The sequence below is a fragment of the Pseudorca crassidens genome, chromosome 1, assembly GCF_039906515.1.
Source record: "Pseudorca crassidens isolate mPseCra1 chromosome 1, mPseCra1.hap1, whole genome shotgun sequence".
Classification (NCBI taxonomy): Eukaryota; Metazoa; Chordata; class Mammalia; order Artiodactyla; family Delphinidae; genus Pseudorca; species Pseudorca crassidens.
The window spans coordinates 44,956,722-44,964,910 of record NC_090296.1 but is presented as its reverse complement, the minus strand read 5'-3'; the positions used below and the strand labels follow the sequence as shown (position 1 = coordinate 44,964,910).

The 8,189-nt window shown below is 42.9% G+C and overlaps 1 pseudogene; it reads left to right on the top strand.

Annotated features, from left to right (window-relative positions):
- Nucleotides 1-1,896: 1,896 nt before the first annotated feature.
- On the top strand, nt 1,897-2,308 carry LOC137204840 (large ribosomal subunit protein uL14-like; annotated as a pseudogene).
- The last annotated feature ends 5,881 nt before the right edge of the window (nt 2,309-8,189 follow it).

The window sequence follows — 8,189 nt, the reverse complement described above, 5'->3', positions numbered from 1 at the left end:
GATCTCTAAAATTTGAAAAATAAACCAAAAAACGAAACAAACCCCCGAACATCCCATCACTTCATACAAATAGAGCTCTTAGTTTTCTGAATTTCTTTTCTTTATCCCTCTCACTTGAACAGATCTCTCCTGGTCATTGAATGGCATCTTCTTGCTGTATCTTGTTTCACAGGATCGGAGTTTGGATGCACTAGGAAAACTGACAGAACCTCCTGGTGACCCTCTGGGGCAAGAAAATTAATCCAATCCTGACAACAGGGCAAGAAAAGGGGCAGCATTGGCTTATGTCATTTAATCCTCATTTTATCGTGGAGGAAACCAAGACCTACAAGGTAGTACAGTGTCATGATCAAGCTTGGAGGACGTGTCCGTGTTGTTGACGGGGCCTGTGCGAATGTACGTCCCTTATGAATGAACCCCCTTTTCCCAGGAAATCGCTCTGCCCTTCCCTCCTGCCTCCCATAAAGGAACCCATCCTGTTAGACATGTGCTCATGGTCACATCAGGCACCAGAAGAAGCCTTGAAGCATCTACACTGGTTTCCTCTGGATCCCTTCCACTTAAGATCAGAGCTCATGAAATGAATTGCTAAGGTTTTCTGCTTCACATACTGCCCCAGAGCACTATCTGATGCAGAGAGGGAAATGTACAAACTCGGACAGCGAGCACATTTCTGTCCATTGGGGCAGGGACCTACCCTCTGCAGAAGTCCACTAGGCATCATTTTATTACTTTCGAAGTAAGAGAAGGATATATTTTTTCCCCTTCGGGTAAAAAATGTTGCCGTAGATCCTTTTGCTAAAAGAGTCATTTAAATATTACTGGTCACGTCACATTGTAGTTGTTTGGAAATAATTATATCCATATCACAGACAGTAAATAATAGACGTACCTTCACTAACGTTTTATTCCTGCTCTGTTTTAATATGGCAAACTTAGAAGTAATTTAATCTCCCAGTCAATTGAAGTGGTAGGGGGTTCTTCACACAGAAGACTGCACGTTATTAATTCCGGGCAGTCTTCATCTTGCACAATTAGTCACTGTTTGCAGCCGGCAATGTTTTATTAATTTTCCATAGTAGTGGATTTTCCACAGTTTTCTCAGTTTAAATTAAGCAGTGAGAGCTGCTGTTTCTTCTTAAATAAATTTTCTTTCCACAAAAATACATGCCTCTGGCTGTGTCAATTTTCCCATTTGATTAAAGGGCCACCAGGCAATTAATAACTGAATGCATTTTAAAGTACTTTTGGAAAAAGTAATTTGAATCGCCAAACTTGTGTATTTGAATTGATTGTTACAGAAGATTTAGCAGAACCTTGGAAAGGACAAATAGAGCCCAGCAACCAAGTCTGGCGGACTGTGGGGTGGTCTCCCTAAAAGGCACTCACACTTTGGGGTGGTAGGGGCAGGAGACCACCACTTTGCAGGAGGCTGGAGCAAGAAAGGCAACCTCAAAATGGGAGTGTACAGAAGACTCTAGGCTATGATGGCGCGGTCTGAGTGGGAAAACCATTTCAAAAGCAGTGAGACAACATGGGTGAAGCTTGAAGACATTATGCTAAGTGAAATAAGCCAGACAAAGAAGGACAGATATTGTAGATTTCACCTATATGAGGTGCCTAGAATAGTTAACTGCATAGAGACAGAAAGTAAAATGGTGTTTGCCAGTGGCTGAGGGGAACGTGGAATGGGGAAACCTTAGTGTTTAATGGGTACAAAGTTTGTTAGTAGTGATAAAAAACAAAGTTCTGAAGATAGTGGTGATGACTGCACAAGATGAGACTGACTGAATGCCACAGAATTATACACTCAAAAAGGCTTAAAAGGGTAAATTTTATGTTATATATATTTTACCACAATAAAAAAAAGCAATGTGGCCTTTTTTCATGTTCGAGATGTACAAGCAAGGATGTGGTGGTTCCTCCCATGCAAAATTCTGCATTTCTGGGGTCTTCTGGTAGGAACCATGATGAGCTATGCTGACAGCATGGGAGCCAAAATTCTGTGTACTATCTCTGTGAAGTGGATCGAGGGACGGTTGAACAGATTCCTGCTGCTGATGCAGGTGACATGGTGATGGCCACAGTCGAGAAAGGCAAACTGGAGCTCAGAAGGAAGATACCTGCAGCAGTGGTAATTCAACAACGGAAGTCATCCTGGAGAAAGATGTTCCTTTATTTTGGTATCATGTGGAGGTCATAGGAAACAGTAAAGGCAAGAGGAGAGGCTCTGCCATCATAAGGCCAGTTGCAAAGGTGTGCGCAGACTTGTGGCCTAATTGTGTCCAATGCTGGCAGCATTGTATGATTCTCCAGTGTTTTTGTTTAAAAAAAACCCATCCCATTAAAAATTATTTGCTCCCAACCCCCCCAAAAGTAAGTAATGAGGATATTCAAAGCTAACTTGTTTCCTTTTTTAAAGAAAACACACACACAAAAAGGAAAACATGCCCTAGTGTCATCTATAGTGAGAGTTAGGGCTTCTGTTTGACAGTGGGGTCTCTAACTGACCTCTGCTTAACTGACTCAGAGGATTAGCCAACGCCATCTGCTGCATCTGTAGGATCTACTGACCAAGGCTCAGGAAAAGCTGATGCGCCTCACCACTACATATGCTTGTGCATTCTGCTTCCACCGGTTTGTTGAATGCCTCCTAAGATTCGGTTAGGATTGTCCCCAAACCTGTTTACACCAGGTTATTTTAATTATACAATTTAATTAGATATTATGTAAGATGAAATGTGAGCTCACAAAGAAAGTTGTTTCTATGAAAACCAGATTGAATGCCTTAGTAAAACTTGATAAATTTGGGCTCTAAAAAAATATCGCAGGGCTTCCCTGGTGGCGCAGTGGTTGAGAGTCCGCCTGCCGATGCAGGGGACGCGGGTTTGTGCCCCGGTCCGGGAGGATCCCACATGCCGTGGAGCGGCTGGGCCAGTGAGCCATGGCCGCTGAGCCTGCGCGTCCAGAGCCTGTGCTCCACAACAGGAGAGGCCACAACAGTGAGAGGCCCGCGTACCGCAAAAAAAAGCAGATATATCTTTTCAGATTAGCTTTGGGTACATATAAGAGCATGACCAAAAAAACCCAAACAAGAAACCAAACAGAGGCTTAATTGAGATAGAGGTGTCTTTCTTTCTCTCATAAAACAAGTCAAGGAAAGGGTGATGTTGATGATGAGGTACACTTTGCATATGTAGTGGCAGGGAGCATAGGAAAAGTCTCTGTGCCTTCCTCTCAATTTTGTTGTAAACCTAAAAAAATGTCTTTAAAAATTTTTTCTTAAAGAAGAGAAAGAAAGAGAACAAATATTGCAGGTAAATAACATTCTTGCCCTCAAAGGAGCAACCATAATCTGTGAGGATAATTTTAGAGAAGGTAACTTTTGTACTTACCTTCAAAATTCCCTTGTTGATACTATAAGAATACATACATATTGAGGTGGATGGATCCTTGGAGGGGTGCAGTCTGAGTTTCTTTGCTAGAATTTTGTTTATAGAGCACTAAAGCTGCTCTCACCACCATCACCTCCCCACCAGATGTGAAATGTTTCAAGGAGGCAAATTCAGAACACTTTGACAATTTTTGTTTTATTTTGCTTCTTAGGGGAGTCCCAAACCATCCCTGTCCTCCTACCCCATCCTCAGAAAATTTCTAGACCAAGAATCGATTATGCCTTATCTGTTTACACTAAAAAAAGGAAAGAAGACCTAGTAATGCAAATTTCTATTTATTGAAAAAGTTAAGTACAGTTTTTATGGATAATATGTAGAATTTAGGAGGGTTGCCCTTTCTTTCCGCCATCTGTGAGTGTATATATTTGGTTTTTTGGCGGGGATATTCCCCTACCTTCCTTAATTCTTTCCTCCTTCCCTTCCTTCCTCCCTCCTTTCCTTCCTTAATTCATTACAAAAGATTCAGAGTCGGTGTACAATTCCTGACAAATGCAAAAGCTCTAAACCTCTGATTCTGTGATTGCTGAGGAAGAAGAGTTCCCCTGCTTGAGGCAGCAGGAGACAGCTGTCTGCTGCAGGCTCTGGCACCAGGTCTCCCATCCAGGCGTCCTCCGATGCCTCTGCCCCTAGCCCACTGCCAACCAAGCGTGCTTCAGAGAGAGCATCTCTTTTCTGCCTTTCTGAAGGGTTTTTTTTCCCACTGAGTTGTGCCCCTGCCAGTTCTATCTGAGCTCACTTGCATTGATTCCTAAAAATCATCAACATCTCAGGTTTTTTTCTTTATTCAACTGCTTGCAAATATTAAGCATGGGGTAACTTTTCTGAAAAGTTAAATGGAAAAGGTGAGTTAACAGGGTATTGAATGTAGAATGCCCTGTACTCTTGGTCGAGGGAAAGAGCATTCTAAGCAATAATTTTAAATCCTTTTTAGTGAATACCTTGAAGCAATGAAAAGAGTAAAAAAGCAAGCTCAGTGGAGAGCATTAGGCAATTACCATTGAAAATTATTTAAGCTTAAATAACTAAAATAATTTATTCTATAAAATCATATGAAGTACTGGCAAGGATTCTGCATGGTTAATTTGCTTTCCTACGTACCAGCTAAAGAGGTTAAGCAAAAATGTTGAATTCTGAAACTCTCAACTTAGTGAATTAATATAGATTTGGGAGTGGCGTTAAATACCTGAAGATGATGAAGAGTGTTTGCCACAAATGGATTAACAAATGGGATTAAATGATTTCCAGTGATATGAAAGCATAATAAAATGGAAACCCTGAGTCCCCCACAAGTGATGAGCTTCTCCCCCCAATTCTTCTGCCATAAGATGAACACTTACTAGTATTTAGAGAGAACCACTAGAGCGTGGTGGTTAAAACATAGACTCTGGATTCAGGTCGCATGAGTTTGAATCGCAGTTCTGCCACTTCAAGCTATATGCCCTTGGGCAAGTTAACTAAGCACTCTGTGCCTTGGTCTCACCTGTTAAGTAGGACCCATGTGTGAATTACTAGTGTAAGTGCTTAGAGGCGGGCCAGGCACACAGGAAGCACTATGTGTTAGCTATTCCTATCTGTTACACACGCATTCTTTGCTTGTTGGAACTGTGAGCTCTGGCGGAGCTGCGTCCATCAGCACGGTGGATGCAGGGGTCCTTATAGTGGGATGCTCACATCCCGTGGCTCCTCACCATTCCTGGAGCTGGGGGTAGGATTATGAGCACTTATACTGGAGGTGGGGAAGTGTCTTCTCATCTCTCACTGCTCAGGAGGTTCACTCCCATTGTATGGAGGGGTCCAGTGGTTGCCTGTTCCTGCCCTCAGGACTCCACTCGATAAAGATTTCTTGAGTACCTGCCATGTGCCAGTCCCTGCTGAAGCGCTGCTAATACTGAGACTGACAAGCACCACATGTTCTGGAGGCCACAGTGAGACACAGTGTGACATAATGAGACACAGAGACAAACACACAGAGGCAAGCACAAAACACCAGGAGAGCCAACAGGATGTACCAACTGGGCTTTGGAAGGATGAGGAAAGACTTTACCCAGAGGATGACTTACTAATTGAATGTTGAAGAATTGATGGGATTCTCCAGACAAGCAAAAAAGGATTAGACAGGAGAAACCAAGTACCAAGGTGCCTAGAATGTGACTAGTTTGGGGAATAGTAAGTCATGTTCTATGGATCTTGCCCTGGTCTTAGGTCAACCCTCTGGCAAGACTGGCTCGTCCACACGACACTTTCCTAGGTAAGAGGACAGAGTTCAAGCGTGGTGAGTTGAGCACAGGATGGACCACCCCTACTGCTCCTGGGCTGGGAGCGCTGTGCTTTGGTCCTGAGCTCTGGCTCCCATCTGTTGCTGTCGTTCTCCTCAAGGTTAGGGACTACACATGACTCTTCTCTCTATATCTTCCGTGACAGCATCTCAAACTGGATTTCTCATAACACCTACAACAGAATCACATGGGAGCATGTTTAAAAATGCAGATTTCCACCCCCTATCCAGCTCTACTGAATCAAATATACTGGGGTGAGTGACAGAAATCTTCATTTTTAATCAAGAAAAGGGCTAGAGTAGAAATATATATTTAAAAATATATTCCACCAGGAATTCTGATACTGTAGTAAGGAAACCACTGCCCAATAGGGCCCAGTAGAGCACATACTCAGTATTTAATAAATGATAGACTAAGTGGCTATCTAAGGGTGGAATGTGATCCAGACCAAGTAGGGCAGAGGAATGGAAAAGTCCCGGAATAGGATAATGGGCAGTTATTTCCATGAAAAGGAAGCTTGACAACCTAAGTGTCCATTGACAGATGAATAGATAAAGAGGATGTGATACATATATACAACCGAATATTACTCAATCCTTAAAAAGAATGAAATAATGCCATTTGCAGCAACGTGGATGGACCTGGAGATTATCCTACTAAGTGAAGTAAGTCAGACAGAGAAAGACAAATATCATGATATCACTTATATGCAGAATCTAAAAAAAAATGATGCAAATGAACTTACAAAACAGAATTTACAAAACAGAAATAGACTCACAGACTTAGAGAATGAATTCAGGGTTACCGGGGGGAACTGTGGGTGGGAGGGATAGATTGGGAGTTTAGGACTGACAATGTACACACTGCTGTCTTTAAAATAGATAACCAACAAGGACCTACTGTATAGTACAGGGAACTCTGCTCAGTATTCTGTAATAACCTAAATAGGAAAATAATTTGAAAAAGAATAGATACATGTATATGTATAACTGAATCGCTTTTCTGTACACCTGAAACTAACATTGTTAATAAACTACGCTGATATAAAATAAAAATTGGGGGGCTTCCCTGGTGGCACAGTGGATGAGAGTCTGCCTGCCGATGCAGGGGACACGGGTTCATGCCCTGGTCTGGGAGGATCCCACATGCCGCAGAGCGGCTGGGCCCGTGAGCCATGGCCGCTGAGCCTGTGTATCCGGAGCCTGTGCTCCGCAACGGGAGAGGCCACAACAGTGAGAGGCCCGCGTACCGCAAAAAAAAAAAAAAAATTTTTTTAATTAACAATTACTCTTAAATTTTTCAGGGTTCAAATTTACATGATTGTCTCATAAATATGCATTTCTATATGTATTATATATGTTAAATAAATACACACACACACACACACACACACAAGGAAGCTTGAGGTCCTGGGGTGGGGGGGGTGGATGTGGTGTGGGCCAATCTGAGTCTTCTTTCCAAGACAGCATCTAGGTGGAATCCTTGACTCAGAGCCCTCTTCTGCCCGTGCCCACATCTCCTTTCCCAGACCTTGCTCTCCACAAGGCACCTTTCCCCTAATTTCTTCTCCAGGCCAGGGTTAGACAAATAGTTATCTTTGTAGCTTCAGTGAGCACAGAGACAGCATCACTACAAGCACAAGGTTTGCTGTGGTTAGTGACACCCTGGTTTCTCAGGCTCCACCCCACTCCTCTTTTCAAAAAGGGAAAAATCTATTTCTTCAGACCTCTGCAGACCAGCAGATGAATCAGACAAAATTTTCAACAGGTGATAACAAGATGAATATGATCGACCATTGAATAACACGGGTTTGAACTGCAGGGGTCCACTTACGTGTGGATCTTTTTCAATAAATACTTCTTACAAGGACTTCCCTGGCAGTCCAGTGGTTGGGACTCCACGCTTCCACTGCAGGGGGCCCAGGTTCAATTCCTGGTCGGGGAACTAAGATCCCGCAAGTCGCCCATCGTGGCCAAAAAAAATTTTTTTTAAAGAAATACTTCTTACAGTACAAAGGTGGTTGAATCTGTGTACACGTAACCATGGATACTGAGGACCACCTGTAAAGTTACACGCAGATTTTAGCCTGTGGGGAGGGTCAACACCCCTAACTCCCATGTTGTTCAACAGTCAACTATATATCACAAATTCCTGATAAATATATCCAAATGAATATATTGCAAATTCCAAGTAAGAGCACCGTCCTTCCAAAGCCCTGGTTTTCAACCTTGGCAGCACATTGGAATCACCTGGGGAGCTTTAAAAAGTACTCCTGCCAGGTCTCAAGTCCAGAGATTCTGAGCTACTGGTCTGGGGGTGAAGCCTAGGCATTGGGGATTATTTTAAGTTCCTGAAGGGGATTCTGTTGTGGGTTGAGCATGACGGCTGTAGAGACACCATCATCTGAGAAATTCCAGTGGTGGATTCTTTAAGCCTCCTAACAAGTCAGTCCATGGAA